Source organism: Arachis ipaensis, chromosome B05, assembly GCF_000816755.2.
Source record: "Arachis ipaensis cultivar K30076 chromosome B05, Araip1.1, whole genome shotgun sequence".
NCBI lineage: Eukaryota > Viridiplantae > Streptophyta > Magnoliopsida > Fabales > Fabaceae > Arachis > Arachis ipaensis.
In genome coordinates, this window is record NC_029789.2 from 27,567,458 (window position 1) to 27,587,653 (window position 20,196).

Consider the following 20,196-nt stretch of genomic DNA (forward strand, 5'->3'; position numbering starts at 1 on the left):
ATTTCTTATTTATTTATCATTTTTTTTATTTTTTTTTTATTTTTTTTTTTGATGAACATGAAAGCAAACTTAATTTATCAATGCACATGGTTTTTCTGGTCTCACATGAGTAGGTACCCAAATTTCCAATATTTAAATAAAGTAGAAACACAACACAATTTCATCAACCCAAGTTCCCACAATTCTCCACACTTAATTAATACACAATCTCTATCTTAAGCTAACTAAAGATTCACTTAGTGTAATTAATTATTTTTTCGCTTAAGGCTAGTGATGGGGTAAAATATAGAACAAAAGGGGATTAAAAGGCTCAAAGTGGCAAATAATGGAAATTGAAAGGGTAGGCTATTTGGGATAAGTGAGCTAATAATAATTGATGGCCTCAATCATACGTATGCATGTAAATACACTAAACAATGGACATATAGAATGGAACAAAATATAGATTACAATTGTAGAGAAAAAAACACACAAGAATTTCATGGTTAAATACTGTAACCATATAATTAAGCTCAAAATCTCACAGGTTGTGTGTTCTTAGCTATAATTCATGTTCCAAATTATAATCTTCAAACAAGTTTAACACAAAAGTTTTCAATTTAAATTAGTGAAATATTATAAAAATTTCTTGAAAAAGAAAATATTACTTCAACCAAGTAGTAGCTAAATGCACAAAATTAAACAAACATGCAATCAAACATGCAAATGCAACAATGAACTAAGAAAGAAAATAAAACATTGGTGTTGAGAAAAATAACTAACCCACGGAAATCGGTATCGACCTCTCCACACTTAAAAATTGCACCGTCCTCGGTGCATGCAAAGAAGGGTAAGTGGACGGGTTGCTACAACTGATGCTTTTCTCCAAAGATTGTGCAGATGGACTTGTTTGTCGTCCCATTGATAAGCTTTTCCTTTCCCTTCTTGGTGGTCATCCTGAAAGAAGAGGAAAGAGAAGAAATTAACCCAGAAATAAAGATAGAAAACAAATAAAATATGGTTGGGTTAATGCCAAATAATGAGAGTCTCAATTACATGGTAGCTACAACATGCAAGTGAGAAAGTAATAGAAGCAAATGGCATATCAATAGTATAAAAATTGCAACAATGGGGAAGAGATAGTAGTTAATGAAAGACAATATAAGTTCATGTCAATGCAAAAGGGACATAGGTATCATAAAACACTACAAGAAAAATACCTATTCAGCCACACTTTTTTTAAGTTACATTTGAAAAGCGTAGCCTATTCTATGAATAGGCTATGCTTTTCTCCGTGCTGCCTTTTTATATGAGAAAGGATACACAATTGTGGCATCATTTAAAAAGTGTAGCCTTAGGTATTTTAGAAATCACTTATAAAGCGTTGCCGTAGGTTGACATCTATAGGTTCAGTTTTTGTATCAAAGGGGACACTTTTTGAGAGTAGCCTATTTATTAAGTTTTGGGTGCGTTTTTAAAAGTGATGCCTAATGTGTCTAGAGCAAAAAATTTGACACTTAGGGAATTTTTTCCTCTTTTCCCTAAAAGCAAAGTCACACTTCGTAAAATTTTTGTCATTCCCTCCAAATCTCACTGATCACCTCCAAAGCACGCACCTTCATCCCCTTTCGTAAACCCTCGAAAGCTCACGCAGCATCCATTGACCCTCTTCACTCTGCCTCCAAAGCTCACCATCAATCGTCGCCCCCCACTCAATCTCTTCACTCTCACCATTGACCCTCTCATTGTCGCTCTCGCCATTGACCCTCTCACTCTCGCCATTGACCCTCTCACCACAAGAAGAAACCCTCTCAATCTTGCCAGTGACCATCGTCGCCCCCCACTCACCACTCATCCACACTCACCACTCTCCACATTGCTGCACCACTGACTGTCGCTCCTCTTCGCCATCTTGCACTGATCGTCACTACGCCGCCCTCACCATCATCGCTGCTGCCGCTCTCACCATCGTCATTTCCGTGCTTCTCATCATCGTCTTCTCTGTGCTCACATCATTGAATAGGTATGTAGTGATTTCTATTTGGTTCTGAAATTTCAGAGGCTTAGGGTTCCAATTTTAGGGGTTTTAATTTGGGGATTTTAATCTGTGAAATATGGGTTTGTGAACCGTAATTTGATAACATGCATGCTGTTGTTGAGGAAGATGTGTGGTATTTTAGGGTTTGTGAACTGTGATTTAATATACAGCTTGTCTATTTTCTCTGTATTTTTGTTTGTGAGACTGAATCCAAATGCAGCATTAATAATTTTCTCAATGAATAAGTTGGCTTCCGTTTCTCTGTTTTCAGCTTCTGTTTCTTCTAGAAAACTTGGCTTTTGACGTATCTTACATTCTCTTATAAGTTTTTCATTTTTATCTTTTTTGTGTGTTTTTCTGTTTCATTTTAAAGTTTGTTCCTTTTACTTGATCTCCATGTCTAAAGGCATTACTGTGTTATAGAACTGATTTCTTTGTGGGAAAACTCCCCCCCTCCCCATCTTTTTTCCCTGGATCTTATGTGAGCTATGATAGCTCTGTTCAGAAGGGTATTTCAAAAGTTGAGAAGGAAGCCAAGGTAGTATTGATAATGACAAGAGATCACTAGAAACTTACTTGCAATCTTCAGTTAAGAAGTTAAAAGTCTCAATTTTAGGTGTATGAAACAAGACTGAGCTAGTTTTTAAGGAGCCCATTGTCTCTACTGAACAGGAATAGAGAAAGAATTTGGGTTGGTTCAATATTCTATTAAGGAATGTCAAACAAAGAGAAGGGATTGCACTCCCCAGAGAGAGATATTGAGAGCTATATTTCAAAGAAGAATGATGAAATGATTAAATTAAGAACTAGCTAGCTTTGTCTCAAATTGGTTTAATGAAAATGTTAACAAATTATAAGTAAAACTGACCAGCCATCAAATTGTAAATTGATAAAGTTTGAATTGAGGGTGTTTCAGTAATTTACAAGTTAACCTCATAATTGAGGCGTCTTAGCACCACCAAGGCGAATACTTTGCCAACTTAGTTTATTGAAATTCGATTGTTTTTAGGTTTTTTTATACTACAATATCTAAGAATATCAATATGTATCATTTCTCCTTTTGTTCATGGTTGGTTTTTTCATTAGCTTATTCATTGAGACTGAAACCAAATGCATGTTGAGGATTAATAATTTTCTTCGTCCGAAATTGTGTTTCCTTTTCAAGAGCAAAATTTGGTGGCTGCCATGAGTTTTAGATTGTTTTGATCACTCTCTCTCTCTCTGGCTCTTTGATCTCAACAGGAAAGGCAGCGTTTGCTCAGTGAGCCAGGTAACTTGTCATTTCTCAGCTCCATTATTGTGGTTGCATGCATAATTTGAAGTTTCCCTTCTTGTGTGTATTTGAGTAGGCACACCTGTCTCAATAAACTTGCTCTAAGTCAGACATTGTAAGTTTTCATTTTCTACCTTGTGATTGATTTTTAATTTTATGTCACGGAAAGGGTCTTTCAATTTTGTTTTCATTTTATTTTCCTTGAGGCTTTCTTGGTTGTTCTTTCTTCCCAATTTCCTCTACTCTTTATTTGAAGAGGATTTCTTTTCCTCAGAAGTCAGGTCACACTGTTCTTGTACTTTTCTGATTCTCTCTCTTTCCTCCAATAATATTTCTGCTTTTATTCAAGATCTTGTACTGTAGTAGTGCGGAGTTTTTTTTTTGGGCATTTATAATGTGTAGGGTGGCTAAACGACTTTATGCTTGACTTTTGAAGTTGCTTATTTATTTGATCACTTATTTATCTTAGTTAAAATTATTTTTTAAGCTTTGATGTTTTAGTTGCTGTTTAGTTGTACCTTCTTTCTCTTCTCTCTGTATGTGTGTTTTATTAAATTTTATAATGTTTCATCCACAATGAAGTTGTGGAATGTTGTTGGCTAATGGTTCCTATTAGAGTACTTCTTTCATTTGCATTAAACTTTTTTGTTTCAATGAGTTACTTTGGATTGGTTGACTTTTTCTTAATTTCTTTGGAACTAGCATTTTTCTTCCTTTTTGTTAAGTGATTAATGTGCTTTTTATTTTTATTTATTTTTCCAAAAAAAAAAACTTGAATGCTGGATGGCTTCATGTATACAAACCAGTGGTGCTATGATTCAGATTCATAATTTTGTTCCTTGGATTTTCCTTATCACTTAAGCATTTTTATTTTTGATAACATTGATCACTTTAGTTTAGCAAAAACAAATGGCTAGATTCTTATGCTTAGACTAGTTATACACTTGCCTATGGAATTTTCTTCCTCATTTTCTATGATAGTTCTAAATTTCAGTGATTCTTACTTGAGCTTTACTAATTTTCTACTGATGTAATTTTTTGTTTGATTTGCTATTTTGAACATAGCTAAGAATCGTCCATATATGTGAAGCAACTTTGACTAAGCGGTTGGTAGAGTTTGAGAATACAGAGTCTGTTAGCTTGACAGTATGTTTCTTATTCCCTGTTATTCTTTGAGGTGTAGGCTTAAATGGATGTTACACTGTTGATTGTTGAATAACCTTTTATTTTCCATTATTGTGGTTATCACTTTCTTCATATAGCCCAATGCCCTTTTTCATCTGTTTTCCTTTATTCACAAATTCAATATGATAAACGAAATTCTAATTAATAGCCATATTTATATACTTCAAATTTTGTTATTTTGCCATTATCTGTTGAATGATTTAATTGCTGTAGCTGCTGCTGGGTCCCAAATCTATTCGATTATATCAATTTAATTCTTGCTAAATGATGATTGTGCTAAATTCGTGGTTAAATGGTTGCATATGGCAATTATAATTTTTTTATGTGTAATTTTTACAGTTATTCGTGGATCAACACATTTTTCGAACTTAGATGTGGTATGTCCTTATCTATTCCTTGTTCTATAGTTTTTTACTTGCATTTACATTAATTACTATGGCTGGAAATGTTTGTTGGCTTTATTAACACTGAAGTTGTATTGCTATGGCTAAAATTTGTTTGTGTAATTCTGGTTGTTGTATTTTTTATTTTGTGCACTTGGTACATATGAATTTGTCCCTATATCTAATTTAAGTGTGAAAGTCTGGTTAATTAGTGCATGAAAAATGCTATAGGGACATATCAGGATTGTGTTAAAGAAAATGAAAGAAAGAAACACCTGTAGATTTTCATGGTTTGAATGAAACAAGATAATACATAATTCCTTGAATTTACCACTTCTGCCGTGACCATATTATTTTTTTTAGTATATGCTTTCTTGGTTTACTATGTCTACGTGTTCCATTTAATTTTTATAATTACGAATGTCATTATAAATATTTTTTTAACTACTTTTCTATATAATTATGTAGGGTAACAATGAAGATTAAGCAATGAAGATTAAGCTGACTATTATTGTGGTTTATTGGCTAAGATAGAGTGCTATAAATGTGGCTACGCTTTACAAGTGATGCAGTAGCGTTGAAAAGCGTAGCCTATTCTGGAAAAATGAAAGCTGAAAAGCGTAGCCTTTGGTCCTGGACAGCATCACTTGAAAAGCGTAGCCTATTCCCAAATGCCAAAAGCATAGTCCTTAGTGCAGAAAAGCGTAGCCTTTGAGAATAGGCAATGGCCGAATATGAATCACCCCAAAAAGCGTAGCCATAGCCCAAAAAGCATAGCCGTAGCCTAAGGCATCATTTTTTTTTCACTTTTGGCTACACTTTTCAAGTGTACCTGAATGGGTGTTTTTCTTGTAGTGAAAGATTGGCATTGACAGATAAATAATATCACCCAACAATGTAAAACAAGTCACTAAGCACCGAAATAATACAGGAAAAGATACAATAGTTGAATAAGAACATTTAACACCAATGGTTAAATAATAAACTTAGAAAAGAAAATAAAACATGCACGAGATTAAAATACAATAAATACAAATAAATTAAGTAAAATAGAATGAAAGAGAATAAGGATGAGAAGTTAAAGAAAGGAAGAAGAAGTAAGTAAGAAAGGAGGAAGAAAGAAGAAGAAAAGATAGAAGAAAGGAGAAAGAAAATGAAAATCAGAGCGCGACGCGCGTGCACAGGGCACGCGTGCACGTGATAAGTGAAGTAGCCATGCGACGCGTACGAGTCAGTTACGCGTACGCGTGGGTGGTCTGAAAGCGAAAGGACGTGCACGCGTCAGGGACGCGTACGCGTGAGTGATTTTGTGCCTCTAGCACAGTGCCAGTCCCAGACCATCACAACTCTCTGTTCAGCATGCTTGTACGCCGATTTTTATGCCCATGCGTACGCGTCACTGATGCTTACGCGTGGGTTAAACTTTCTACAGGGGACGCGTACGCGTGCGGTACGCGTACGCGTGGTGTGGCTTGTGCGCCATGCATAGGGGTGGCAATATGTACCCTACCCGCGGGTAGGGTAGGGTGTGGGTAGGGTTCTCGTGCGGGTCGGGTAGGGTGCGGGTTGAGTCTCAACCCTACCCGACCAATCCGCACTCTATATATGTTTATATTATATACTTATATAAAAATATATTTTAAGTGGATGTTGAATCAAAGACCTCTCACTAAATGCAAAAGATCTTTAACCACTAAAAAAAATCATTAATTGATAATTTAATATTTTTTTTACATAAAAATCAGTTCTATTTTAAATTATCATCAAGTTATATAATAATATTGTATATTTTTTGTAACCCGTGGGTAGGGTCGGGTACCCGCGGGTTAAGAGCGGGTAGGGTTAGGGTTGGATCCAAACCCTACCCTACCATACCCATTGCCACCCCTAGCCACGCACCCCTCCCGTGCGTCTCTCGCGCAACTCTCTATTCCTTTGCGCATACAAATACGACGTGTGCGCATCATGGACGCTTGCGCGTCGATCCCTCTTTGTTTTATGTAGAATGCAAAATGCAAAATGCAGAATGTAGATGATTATGCAGAAATTATGAATGAATACTGTGAAAAACAAAACAAAATAAAACTAGGAATGAAAAAGGACGATTATACCATGATGGGTTGTCTCCCACCTAGCACTTTTAGTTAAAGTCCTTAAGTTGGACATTTGGTGAGCTCCTTGTCATGGTGACTTGTGCTTGAACTCGTCTTGAAACTTCCACCAATTCTTGGACTTCCAGTGAGCTCTATCAATACAAAGTAAATTCTCCAAGCTTTGATGGAGTTCTTCACAAGCTTTGAGCTCCCAAAATTGATCCTCATATATTCCCGGATCCCAAATCTTGTTTCTACACCCGTCTTCAAGTGGATCATGATGATTCCATCCGAGTGGTTCAGCCTTGGAATTCTCATTTAAGCGCCTAAACATCCTCCTAGACCCAGTCAATTGAGGATTATACCAACCCTTGCAATTAGGCCTTGAGCTTCCAACCATAACGAACCTAGAATGTTGTTGTCAACCACTAACCATCTCTCTTTTACTCTTAAAGCCGCAGATAGCTCTAAGTTGTCCATTCATTTCAAGCAGACCATATTCAAGTGGGAAGGTACAGTTGAAGGATAAGAATTTTACCCACTTGAATGTTGGGTTGGATGGTAATGGCTTGGGGGAAAGTATCTCCAATTGCAGCCTTGCCAATGTATGCTTCTCTCTCTTGGGCTCCTCTTTGATGACTTTCACCTCTTGACACACTTCTGCAACAGTAACCTCTTCCTCTTCAACTATGATATGCCTTGGAGGTTGTACACCCTCTTCAACATCAAATTCAAACGTCTTGAAATGAGGCTCTATGACTTGAGGTTCCCAAAGAGGTTCCGCATCTCCTAAGTCTTCAACCACTTCCTCTTCTTCAATAATTTCGGCTTCCTCCACTTGCTCTAGTACAAAATCCAGCTCCTCCTTGATGACTTCCACCTCTTGACAACTTTCTTCAAGGGTCTCTCCTACCTCCACCTTTTGGGCCTCCTCTTGCTTCTCTTGAAGTATGTATGCGTGAATCCAATCCATTACGTCCCTAAGACGATCCTTTCTCTCTTGGTCCATGTCAATAGCGTACTTGGGATCCTGTTGCTCTTGGATTGATGGATATGAGTGAAAAGTAAGTGCATTAGAGCTTGAGGGTTGAGTATTGGGGGTAAAGGATGGATCCATACGAAATTTAAGAGCTTGGATAGTAGAGGTGAGACCGGTGAGAGTAGAGGTAAGTGTGGTTTGAAGCTCTCTTTGCCCTTGGTGAATAACACTAAGGGTATCAACTATGGGAGTTTGGAGTGGATAGGAGACTTCATTTGTTGGGAGAAAAGGCTCATAATACGGAGGTGGTTCTTCTTGATAAGGGGATAGAGATGGTGTATATTGAGGTGGTAGTTCTGGGTATGGTTCATATGGTTCATATGGTGGTTGGTGTGGTGGATAAGGGTTAGGGTCGTATGGTGGTGTTTGGTAGTAGGGGACTTGTGAGTATGGTGGTTCAAAGCTATGTTGAGGAGGGGGTTCATAGGTATATTGTGGTGGATGTTGATTGTCACGAAGAGGTCCACCATAACCATTGTCTTAGTAAGCATCATAGAATGGTTGTTGATAATTCCTTGGAGGTGGTTGTTGCCAAGAGCGTTGATCAAATCCTTGTGGCTCCTCCCATCTTTGATTGTCCCATCCTTGATCCAAGCTTTCATTGTAATCTCCTCTTACTACAACGTGATTGTAACCAAACTCATAGCCAAAGAGGTGAGAATTCATAGTAGTAAGAGAAATAAAAACTAATAAAAATTAATGAAAATAAACTCCTAAAACTAAAAATACTAACAAAGAAATGAGAAAGCAAAATTATTTATAATAACTAATAATAAGGCACACGTTTGCAATTCCCCGGCAACGGCGCCATTTTGATGAACGGATTTTTGCTAGTAGAGAATTCACAAATGAAACCTCGTTGTAAGTATAGTTTCTAAACCAACAATAATCCTTTCATACAAAAATTTGGTTGTCACTAAAGCAAACCCAATAAAAATAATAACCGAAGTATTTAAACCTCGGGTCGTCTCTCAAGGAATTGCAAGGAAGTGTTCTGATAATTGGTTATGCAAAGGTATATTTTGGGGTTTTGTGAATAAGAGAATAAGAAAAAGTAAATGGTAATGAAAATAAAATAATAAAGAGGTCTGGGCAAGGTTTGATGGTCAAGGATCTCTATCCTTATCACTAACCACAACATGAGAATTGGCAAGGATCAATCCCATTAAATCATCCTCTAACTAGTAGTAAAGGAAAGTTAAATGAGCTATATCAATCCAAGTCCATAAGTCCTAGCTCTCCACCAATTCAATTAGTGAGAACTAGAGTTAATGGCTCCAATCATCAATTACTTGGACATTAGTAACTCAAGAGTTCGTAAGTTACCATCCCAAGCCAAGAACATAAAATCCTACTCTAACATCCTTCCAAGCATTTTATCAAACACTTGGTAGGCACAAAATAAAAGCATAGAAATTATGGCAACTAAAACACTTGGTAGGCATTTGATGCGTCCAGCACGTGGCTCTATCACGCGTACACGTGTATTGAACTTTTCCCAGGTCATCCGTACGCGTGATCCATGCATGTGCGTCACCTAACAACATGGAGACTATGGCAAATTATATCTCATTTTGAAGCCCTGGATGTTAGCTTTCCAACGCAATTGGAACTGCCTCATTTGGACCTCTGTAGCTCGAGTTATGGTCAATTAAGTACGAAGAGGTCAGACTTGACAGCTTTGCAATTCCTTCAATTTCTTGTATTCCTTCCACTTTTGCATGATTCCTTTCCATCCTCTAAGTCATTCCTGCCCTGTAAACCCTGAAATCACTTAACACACATATCACGGCATCGAATGGTAATAAGAGGGGATTAAACATAGCAAATTTAAGGCCAAAGAAGCATGTTTTCAATCATAGCACAAAATTAGGAAGAAAAATGTAAAACATGCGAATTATATGAATAAGTGTGAGTTTAGTGGATAAAATCCACTCAATTAAGTATAAGATGTTCCACGAAATAGTGGTGCATCAAATCTCCCCACACTTAAACATTAGCATGCCCTCATGCTAAGCTCAAGGAGACAAAAGGAATGAATGGGGGAAAGTAAGACTCATGAAATACAACCTATGAATGCAACTATATGCTAAGATGTTTCTATCTACTTGGTTAAAAGTAAATAAGCTCTACAAGACAAAAATAAACTAGATTCCAATAATTCAAATCACATAATAAAAGACAGGTAAACTTGAAAGAAGATAGCTCATGAAAGCAGGGAACATAGAATCAAGCATTGAACCCTCACAGGAAGTGTATATGCACTCTAATCACTCAAGTGTCTAGGGTTAATCCACTTTACTCTTCTCTAGTCATGCTTCCTAAAACTTTGTTCTTCATCTAACCAATCAACAAAGATTTAGTATACCAATGCAAATATCATTAGGTCTTTTCAAGGTTGTAATGAGGCTAAGGTAAGGATGAGGATATATGTATGGCCAAGTGAGCTATAATATGAATCTTTGACTAACCTAAGCTTTCATCTAACACACACACACACTCTATGTAACTCTAAAATCATACCCAGCTACCCATTATTCTCACTTTTGCATCACATACTTATGTACCAAATTTTCCTTAATTTCACCACATATGCATTGATCTTTTAATAAACTTAGCATTGGGGTAATTTTGTCCCCTTATTTAATTACTTATTTATTTATTATCTTTTTTTATTTTTTATTTTATATTTTTTTTATGAACATGAAAGCAAACTTAATTTATCAATGCACATGGTTTTTCTGGTCTCACATGAGTAGGCACCCAAATTCCCAATATTTAAATAAAATAGAAACACAACACAATTTCATCAATCCAAGTTCCCATAATTCCCCACACTTAATTAATACACAATCTCTATCTTAAGCTAACCAAAGAATCACTTGGTGTAATTAATTGTTTTTCCGCTTAAGGCTAGTGATGTGGTAAAATATAGAACAAAAGGGGATTAAAAGGCTCAAAGTGGCAAATAATGGTAATTGAAAGGGTAGGCTATTTGGGATAAGTGAGCTAATAACAATTGATGGCCTCAATCATACGTATGCATGTAAATACACTAAACAATGGACATATAGAATGGAACAAAATATAGATTACAATTGTAGAGAAAAAAACACACAAGAATTTCATGGTTAAATAGTGTAACCATATAATTAAGCTCAAAATCTCACAGGTTGTGTGTTCTTAGCTATAATTCATGCTCCAAATTACAATCTTCAAACAAGTTTAACACAAAAGTTTTCAATTTAAATTAGTGAAATATTATAAAAATTTCTTGAAAAAAAAATATTACTTCAACCAAGTAGTAGCTAAATGCACAAAATTAAACAAACATGCAATCAAACATGCAAATGCAACAATGAACTAAGAAAGAAAATAAAACATTGGTGTTGAGAAAAATAACTAACCCACGGAAGTCGGTATCGACCTCCCCACACTTAAAGATTGCACCGTCCTCGGTGCATGCAAAGAAGTGCAAGTGGACGGGTTGCTACAACTGATGCTTTTCTCCAATTATTGTGCAGATGGACTTGTCTGTCTTCCCATTGATAAGCTTTTCCTTTTCCTTCTTGGTGGTCATCCTGAAAGAAGAGGAAAGAGAAGAAAAGTAACCCAGAAATAAAGATAGAAAACAAATAAAATATGGTTGGGTTAATACCAAATAATGAGAGTCTCAATTACATGGTAGCTACAACATGCAAGTGAGAAAGTAGTAGAAGCAAATGGCATATCAATAGTGCAAAAATTGCAACAATGGGAAAGAGATAGTAGTTAATGAAAGACAGTATAAGTTCATGTCAATGCAAAAGGGACACAGGTATTATAAAAGATTGGCATTGACAAATAAATAATATCACCCAACAATGTAAAACAAGTCACTAAGCACCGAAATAATACTGAAAAAGATACAACAGTTGAATAAGAACATTTAACACCAATGGTAAAATAATAAACTTAGAAAAGAAAATAAAACATGCACGAGATTAAAATGCAATGAATGCAAATAAATTAAGTAAAATAGAATGAAAGAGAATAAGGATGAGAAGTTAAAGAAAGGAAGAAGAAGAAGTAAGTAAGAAAGGAAGAAGAAAGAAGAAGAAAAGATAGAAGAAAGGAGAAAGAAAATGAAAATCAGAGCGCGACGCGCGTGCGCATGATAAGTGAAGAAGGCATGCGACGCGTTCGAGTCAGTTACGCGTACGCGTGGGTGGTCTAAAAGCGAAAGGACGCGCACGCTTCAGGGACGGGTACGCGTGAGTGATTTTGTGCCTTTAGCACAGTGCCAGCCCTAGACCATCACAACTCTCTGTTCAGCACGCTTGTACGCCAATTTTTGTGCCCATGCGTATGCGTCACTTACGCTTGTGCACCACGCACCCCTTCCGCGCGTCTCTCGCGCAACTCTCCGTTCATTTGCACATACAAATACGATGCGTGCGCGTCGTGGACGCTTGCGCGTCGATCCCTCTTTTTTTATGCAGAATGCAAAATGCAGAATGCAGAATATAGATGATTATGCAGAAATTATGAATGAATACTGTGAAAAACAAAACAAAATAAAACTAGGAATGAAAAGTCACGATTATACCATGGTGAGTTGTCTCCCACCTAGCACTTTTAGTTAAAGTCCTTAAGTTGGCTATTTGGTGAGCTTCTTGTCATGGTGGCTTGTGCTTGAACTCGTCTTGAAACTTCCACCAATGCTTGGACTTCCAGTAAGCTCTATCAATACAAAGTAAATTCCCCAAGCTTTGATGGAGTTCTTCACAGGCTCTGAGCTCCCAAAATTGATCCTCATATATTGCCGGATCCCAAATCTTATTTCTACACCCGTATTCAAGTGGATCATGATGATTCCATCCAGGTGGTTCAGCCTTGGAATTCTTATTTATGTGCCTAAACATCCTCCTAGACCCAGTCAATTGAGGATTATACCAACCCTTGTAATTAGGCCTTGAGCTTCCAACCATAACGAACCTAGGATGCTGTTGCCAACCACTAACCATCTCTCTTTTACTCTTAAAGCCGCAGATAGCTCTAAGTTGTCCATTCGTTTCAAGCAGACCATATTCAAATGGGAAGGTACAGTTGAAGGATAAGAATTTTACCCACTTGAATGTTGGGTTGGATGGTAATGGCTTGGGGAAAAGTATCTCCAGTGGCAGCCTTGCCAATGTATGCTTCTCTCTCTTGGGCTCCTCTTTGATGACTTCCACCTCTTGACACGCTTCTGCAATAGTAACCTCTTCCTCTTCAACCATGATATGCCTTGGAGGTTGTACACCCTCCTCAACATCAAATTCAAACGTCTTGGAAGGAGGCTCTATGACTTGAGGTTCCCATGGAGGTTCCGCATCTCCTAAGTCTTCAACCTCTTCCTCTTCTTCAATAATTTTGGCTTCCTCCACTTGCTCTAGTACAAAATCCAGCTCCTCCTTGATGACTTCCACCTATTGACAACTTTTTTCAAGGGTCTCTCCTACCTCCACCTTTTGGGTCTCCTCTTGCATCTCTTGAAGTATGCATGCATGAACCCGATCCATTACGTCCCTAAGACGATCCCTTCTCTCTTGTTCCATGTCAATAGCGTACTAGGGATCATGTTGCTCCTGGATTGATAGATTTGAGTGAAAAATAAGTGCACCAGAGCTTGAGGGTTGAGTATTGGGGGTAAAGGATGGATCCATACGAAATATAAGAGTTTGGAGTGGATATGAGGCTTCATTTGTTAGGAGAAAAGGCTCATAATACGGAGGTTGTTCTTCTTGATAAGGGTATAGAGATGGTGTATATTGAGGTGGTGGTTCTGAGTATGGTTCATATGGTTCATATGGTGGTTGGTGTGGTGGATAAGGGTTATGGTGGTGTTTGGTAGTAGGGGGCTTATGAGTATTGTGGTTCAAAGCTATGTTGAGGAGGGGGTTCATAGGTATACTGTGGTGGGTGTTGATTTTCACGAAGAGGTCCACCATAACTATTGTCTTGGTAAGCATCATAGAATGGTTGTTGATAATACCTTGGAGGTGGTTGTTGCCAAGAGGGTTGATCAAATCCTTGTGGCTCCTCCCATCTTTGATTGTCCCATCCTTGATCCAAGCTTTCATTGTAATCTCTTCTTCCCACAACGTGATTGTAACCAAACTCATAGCCAAAGGGTTGAGAATTCATAGTAGTAAGAGAAATAAAAACTAATAAAAATTAATGAAAATAAACTCCTAAAACTAAAAACACTAACAAAGAAACGAGAAAGCAAAATTATTTACAATAACTAATAATAATACACACATCTGCAATTCCCCGGCAACGGCGCCATTTTGATGAACGAATTTTTGCTAGTAGAGAATTCACAAATGAAACCTCGTTGTAAGTATAGTTTCTAAACCAACAATAATCCTATCATACAAAAATTTGGTTGTCACTAAAGCAAACCCAATAAAAATAATAACCGAATTATTTAAACCTCAGATCGGCACTCAAGGAATTGCAGGGAAGTGTTCTTATAATTGGTTATGCAAAGGTATGTTTTGGGATTTTGTGAATAAGAGAACAAGAAAAAGTAAATGGTAATGAAAATCAAATAATAAAGAGGTCTTGGCAAGGTTTGGTGGTCAAGGATCTCTATCTTTATCACTAACCACAACATGAAAATTGGCAAGGATCAATCCCATTAAATCATCCTCTAACTAGTAGTAAAGGAAAGTTAAATGAGCTATATCAATCCAAGTCCATAAGTCCTAGCTCTCCACCAATTCAATTAGTGAGAACTAGGGTTAATGGCTCCAATCATCAATTACTTGGACATTAGTAACTCAAGAGTTCCTAAGTTACCATCCCAAGCCAAGAACATAAAATCCTACTCTAACATCCTTTCAAGCATTTTATCAAACACTTGGTAGGCACAAAATAAAAGCATAGAAAAGTAATAATAGAATATAAGATCTAAAACCAATAATTGCAAGATCAATGATAACAAATAAAGGAAGAAGCAATAAACATGAAATACCTCAAATTGCATTAAATAGAAAATCAAATCTAACACAGAGTTCATAAATTCAATTGGGAAGATAAATAAACTAGAATGCTAAGACAATTAAAAGTAGAAGAGAAACTACATTAAAGGAACATTGAACCTGAAATTGAGAAGAAATAAACCTAAAACTAAGAGAAATCCTAAAACCTAGAGAGAGGAGAGAGCCTCTCTCCCTAGAAAACTACATCTAAAACCTAAATTGTGAATAATGAGAAGTATGAATGAATGACTGATTCTCCCACTCTGCAGCTTTTAATATGTATTTTTTGGGGCATAAACTGGGTCAAAAACAGCCCAGAAATCGCCCCCAGTATTTTTTGATGCGTCCAGCACGTGGCTCTATCACGCGTACGCGTGGATTGAACTTTTCCCAGGTCACGTGTACGCGTGATCCACGCATGCGTGTCACCTAACAATATGGAAACTATGGCAAATTATATTGCATTTTGAAGCCCCGAATGTTAGCTTTCCAACGCAATTGGAACTACCTCATTTGGACGTCTGTAGCTCAAGTTATGGTCAATTAAGTACGAAGAGGTCAGACTTGACAGCTTTGCAATTCCTTCAATTTCTTGTATTCCTTCCACTTTTGCATGATTTCTTTCCATCCCCTAAGCCATTCCTGCCCTGTAAACCCTGAAATCACTTAACACACATATGACGGCATCGAATGGTAATAAAAGGGGATTAAACATAGCAAATTTATGGTCAAAGAAGCATGTTTTCAATCATAGCACAAAATTAGAAAGGAAAATGTAAAACATGTGAATTATGTGAATAAGTGTGAGTTTAGTGGATAAAATTTACTCAATTAAGTATAAGATGTACCATGAAATAGTGGTGCATCAATACCTTACCACACAGAGCTTTATGCTTAGGACGTAAATCAGAGTTAGCGAGGCGCTACAACCTCTAAAACTAAAAATAAGTATATAAATATAGTTGAAAGAAATTATAACTAGGAGACTTGAATAAGAAGCTAAAGTAAAGCGTAACAAAAATCACATCACTCACGTTCGGATAAGTGTACAAGGATAAATAAGATTGGAAGGAAGGATAAATTATATACAAAGAACAGAGTTCCAAAATATACACATATCAAGTTCCAGGCTTGACCTGCGAAGTGAAGGCCGGCTAGAGTGTACATACATACATATATATAACCAAAAAGGATCCCAACCATAAGACAAAATACCTGCTTCTCCAAGTCAACCTCTAAGAGGGACAAACATACAAGTTATATACAAAGTGAAGAATCTATTTATATATACATAACCAAAATATAAACACTAAAACCTAAAAGGGTTCTTCACTTCCAAAGAGTCTCCAAGCTCCAATTTAGCTAGTCCAACCACAATTGCTCCAAATCAAGCATTCAAGACCTTCCATTTAACTTCAATTTCACATGCACACAATCTAATTTCACACAATTTCACAATAATCAACACAAGGTTCACTAATTCACTAACTTACAAGGATTCAAAAGTTCCTTATCTTACCCACTCGAAATTGAGATAAAACTTACTTATAATCTACGATAGAGTACCCCTAAACAATCAAAATCACAATAATTTAACATCTCCAAAACCAAAAATGCAAAATTATAGGGGAGGGATAACTGGGCACGAATTTCGGAAATTCTTATCACTTTGTTTAGTTAGGATTGAAGAGCTCGATGAAACAAACGCGTGGCCACAAACGGCTCATCAATTGGAGCTTCGGATTGAAAGTTATGGAAGATTGAAATTAGAAGTGAAATTTGGTTTAGAGTTCTTGAGCTCTCTCCCTCAGTATCACCGTGTCCTCTCTCTTCACTTGGTGTAATGAGCTAAACGCTCATGATAGGTGATTAAATGGGTTTGGCTTTGGGCCAAAAATGAGCTCGGTCCAATCGGTTCGGCCCGTTGGCTCAATTTTGGGCCAAAACCTTTAAAATTAGTATTCAAATTTGTATTTTAATTATTTTTACTCTTCTATTATATCAAATTTAATTTCTCAATTTTTTAAATAATAAATAATTTATTAGTTAATTATTGATTAATTTTCAGAGTTTTACAAGTGGCTTCCGAAACATCATTAATTAACCACCATGCTTCATCCGCTGTCTTGTATTTCACAAGAGACCCACTACTAGATGCATCAAGGAGCCTCTTGTCTTGTGTACAAAGGCCTCCACAAAAATAACTAATAAGAAAAGGATCATCCATCCTATGATGGGGACAAGAATCTAATAATCTCTAGAACCGAGTCTAATACTCATGAAGTGATTCTTGATCCCTTTGCATAATACCAGAGATTTTTTCCGGATGTAATCAGTCCTTTCCGAAGAAAATAATTTATCCAAGAACTCCTTTTTCAATAAGTCTTAATCAGTCACCACAGCATCAGATTGAGCATAAAACCATTCTTTCGCTTGTCCCTCAAGAGAAAAGAAAAAAATGAAGACCATGACGACCACTTCATCAGACCCATGTCTCCTAGCAATAGAGCATGCCACTTGAAAATCCCTCAAGTATTTAATAGGATCTTGGCATAACAACCCGTGATATTTAGGCAATAAATTAATCAGACTATTCTTCAATTCAAAGTGTGCATCTAAGTTAGGGTATCATTCTTGAAGTGGTTGAAGGACAAGGTCTGGTGCTCCTTGCTCATGCAAGGTAATCCTTCGAGGTTCAGCCATCTGGTTATCATCTGCAATACTCAGAGGTATGTCAGCAGTCCCAACAGAAAAGTAAGATGTCCCTTTGTTGAATGAAGAGTATAAATCACGATCGCATTGGACTAGTGTTTTGGAAGGTCCCTCAAAAGAGGCCGATGCACTAGCCGTATAATCTAACTGACGCCTAGCTTACCAAATGTGAAGTAAGGTTCTTTTACTTTTAGGATCAAATTTGGCTATGCTTGGATCCGGTTGTAATTGATTCATTCAACTTAGAGATCATAAGCTCATGCATTACAAAGACTTAAAGGAGAAACAAAAGCAAATAAACTATGTACAATATCTACATATTCACATAAACCAACAATAAGACACACATTGATACGATCCCCATCAATGGCACCAAAAACTTGATGGAGGCCAATCGTCAGTCTAGAATTTCTCACAAGAATACGCTCATGTCGAAGTATAGTTCCAAACCAACAACTAGCTATCCAGTCAAAGTTTAGTTTGGTTGTCACAAATTTAACCCAATAAAAATAACTAAAAGTATTACTCTCGGGTCGAGCTCCCTAGGATGTGCAATTGTGTATATCAAAGTTAGTTGAGGTATCGAGGGTTGATAAGCATAGACAAGAATTTAAACTTAGTGAAACTTAATATGCAAGAAACTTAAATTACAAGAAATTAAATCAAAGGTGATTGAAGCATTATCTAAGCAAGTATCAATCTAACAAGAAAAGGTATGAACTTAAATCTATTTTAAAACTAATTCAACTAACTAAAAGTAACTAAAGCAAGAAATAAACAAAGGAAGTTTTGAAGTTTTAGTATAATTTGTGAAAGACTCTTGGCTAAGGTATGAGAATCGAGATCACTATCCTTGTCTAATAACCATATAATGACAATTATATGGAATCAATCCCATTATGTCTACTCCTATGATTGAAGTACATTAAATAGGCATAGTCAATATCACCCCATAAGTCCCAACTAACTACCAATTGACTTAGTAGAAGATTAGTATCAATGGGTATCAAATTGACTAACATAGACTCTCAAATTATCAATCTAATTAGACCCAATGACTCAAGGCCACTCAATTCCTTTAACCTAGGCCAAGAGTATGAAAAACTACTCCATAATTAAAGAAATATTTCATCAAACACTTGGTATGCACTAATCAAAGACATGAATAAATTGCAAATTAAATAGAATTTAGAACTACCCACTACATATAATCACTATCAAGGACCATAATAAACATAAAAAGAATATAAAATGTCAAATTCAATCAAAGAAAATTCAATATTCACAAGAGTTCAAACTAGAATCATAAGTAACAAAAGTGAACAATTAACAAACAACTATGAAACTAAGAGTGCAACAACTACTAATTCAAAAGGAAAACTAAAACTAAACAAGATCTAAATCAAAATGCAATAACAAAAGTGTAATGATCCTAAGAAAACTTAGAGAGAAGGTAGAATTTCTCCCTCTTAAAAACTAAAAGCAAAAATTAGGTAAATTATATCTATGTGTGTATGTGTGTTATTCCCCCTCCATCCTTCCCTCAATTAGCTTCAAGTTGGCCTTAGAAATGGGTCCAAAAGCCTTTAGAAATTGTCCTTCACGTGTTTCTTTAATGAGGCACGTTCTGGGTATCTTATGTACGCGACAGGTGCATGCGTACGCGACTTTGTCAAAACTCAAGGGTCGTGTACGCGGCCATAGTTTTGCATATGCGGGACTGTCAGGATTCAGATAATGCATAAGCGGGTGTGATATCGCGTATGCGGGCTGGAAAAATTCCCAAGCTTCCAATCTTTATGATTCCTCACTTTCACATGCTATCTTCTTCACTTTTACATGCTATTCTTACCCCCATATATCCTGAAACACTTGAATACATATGTAAAGGCACCAAATAGAATGAATAAGTGAATTTAATCGATCACTTAAATCCTCAAAAAGCATGTTTTTAATCATTAAGCACAATTAGGAGAAATTCATAAAATGCTATATCAGTGAATAGATGCAAGATAAGTTGATAAAATCCATTCAATTTAATATAAGATAAACCATAAAATTGTGGTTTATCAAAGATCAAGAAATTTTCGTAAGTTTTTAACTCACTAAATCTTTAATCTTGAACTTATTATCATCAAGAAATTTCGTTATTCATAGAATCTTAAAGTAACATGGTGAGGGGTGGAGCTTACACAATGTAACATTTTATATGTTTATTAATATTTATGACTAATTGAAACTAATTTTAATGCACATTCTATCTTTGCCTCTATTCTGAATTTCTAACCAATCAATTTTATTTTAATGACTCAACCTTCTTTAATGAAGTATCAATGTTCGAATGCTTTCTCTAAAGTTTTTAAAAAATTTTAGCCACAACCATCTTGGTACCTATAAGCAATAACATGAAAGTTAAGGTAGTGGAGATCTCCACAGAATGTGAAAACACAATTGATAAAGAAAATTATTTTTTATATATAAAAT

At 36.3% G+C, this 20,196-nt stretch overlaps 1 long non-coding RNA gene across 1 annotated transcript in view; it reads left to right on the forward strand.

Moving 5' to 3' along the window:
- LOC107641818 overlaps positions 1-5,397 on the forward strand; it is a 12,768-nt gene extending 7,371 nt beyond the window's left edge. Inside the window, exon 3 of the long non-coding RNA XR_001620446.2 lies at positions 5,327-5,397. This is a non-coding gene — a long non-coding RNA (uncharacterized LOC107641818). The remainder of the gene's footprint in view (positions 1-5,326) is intronic.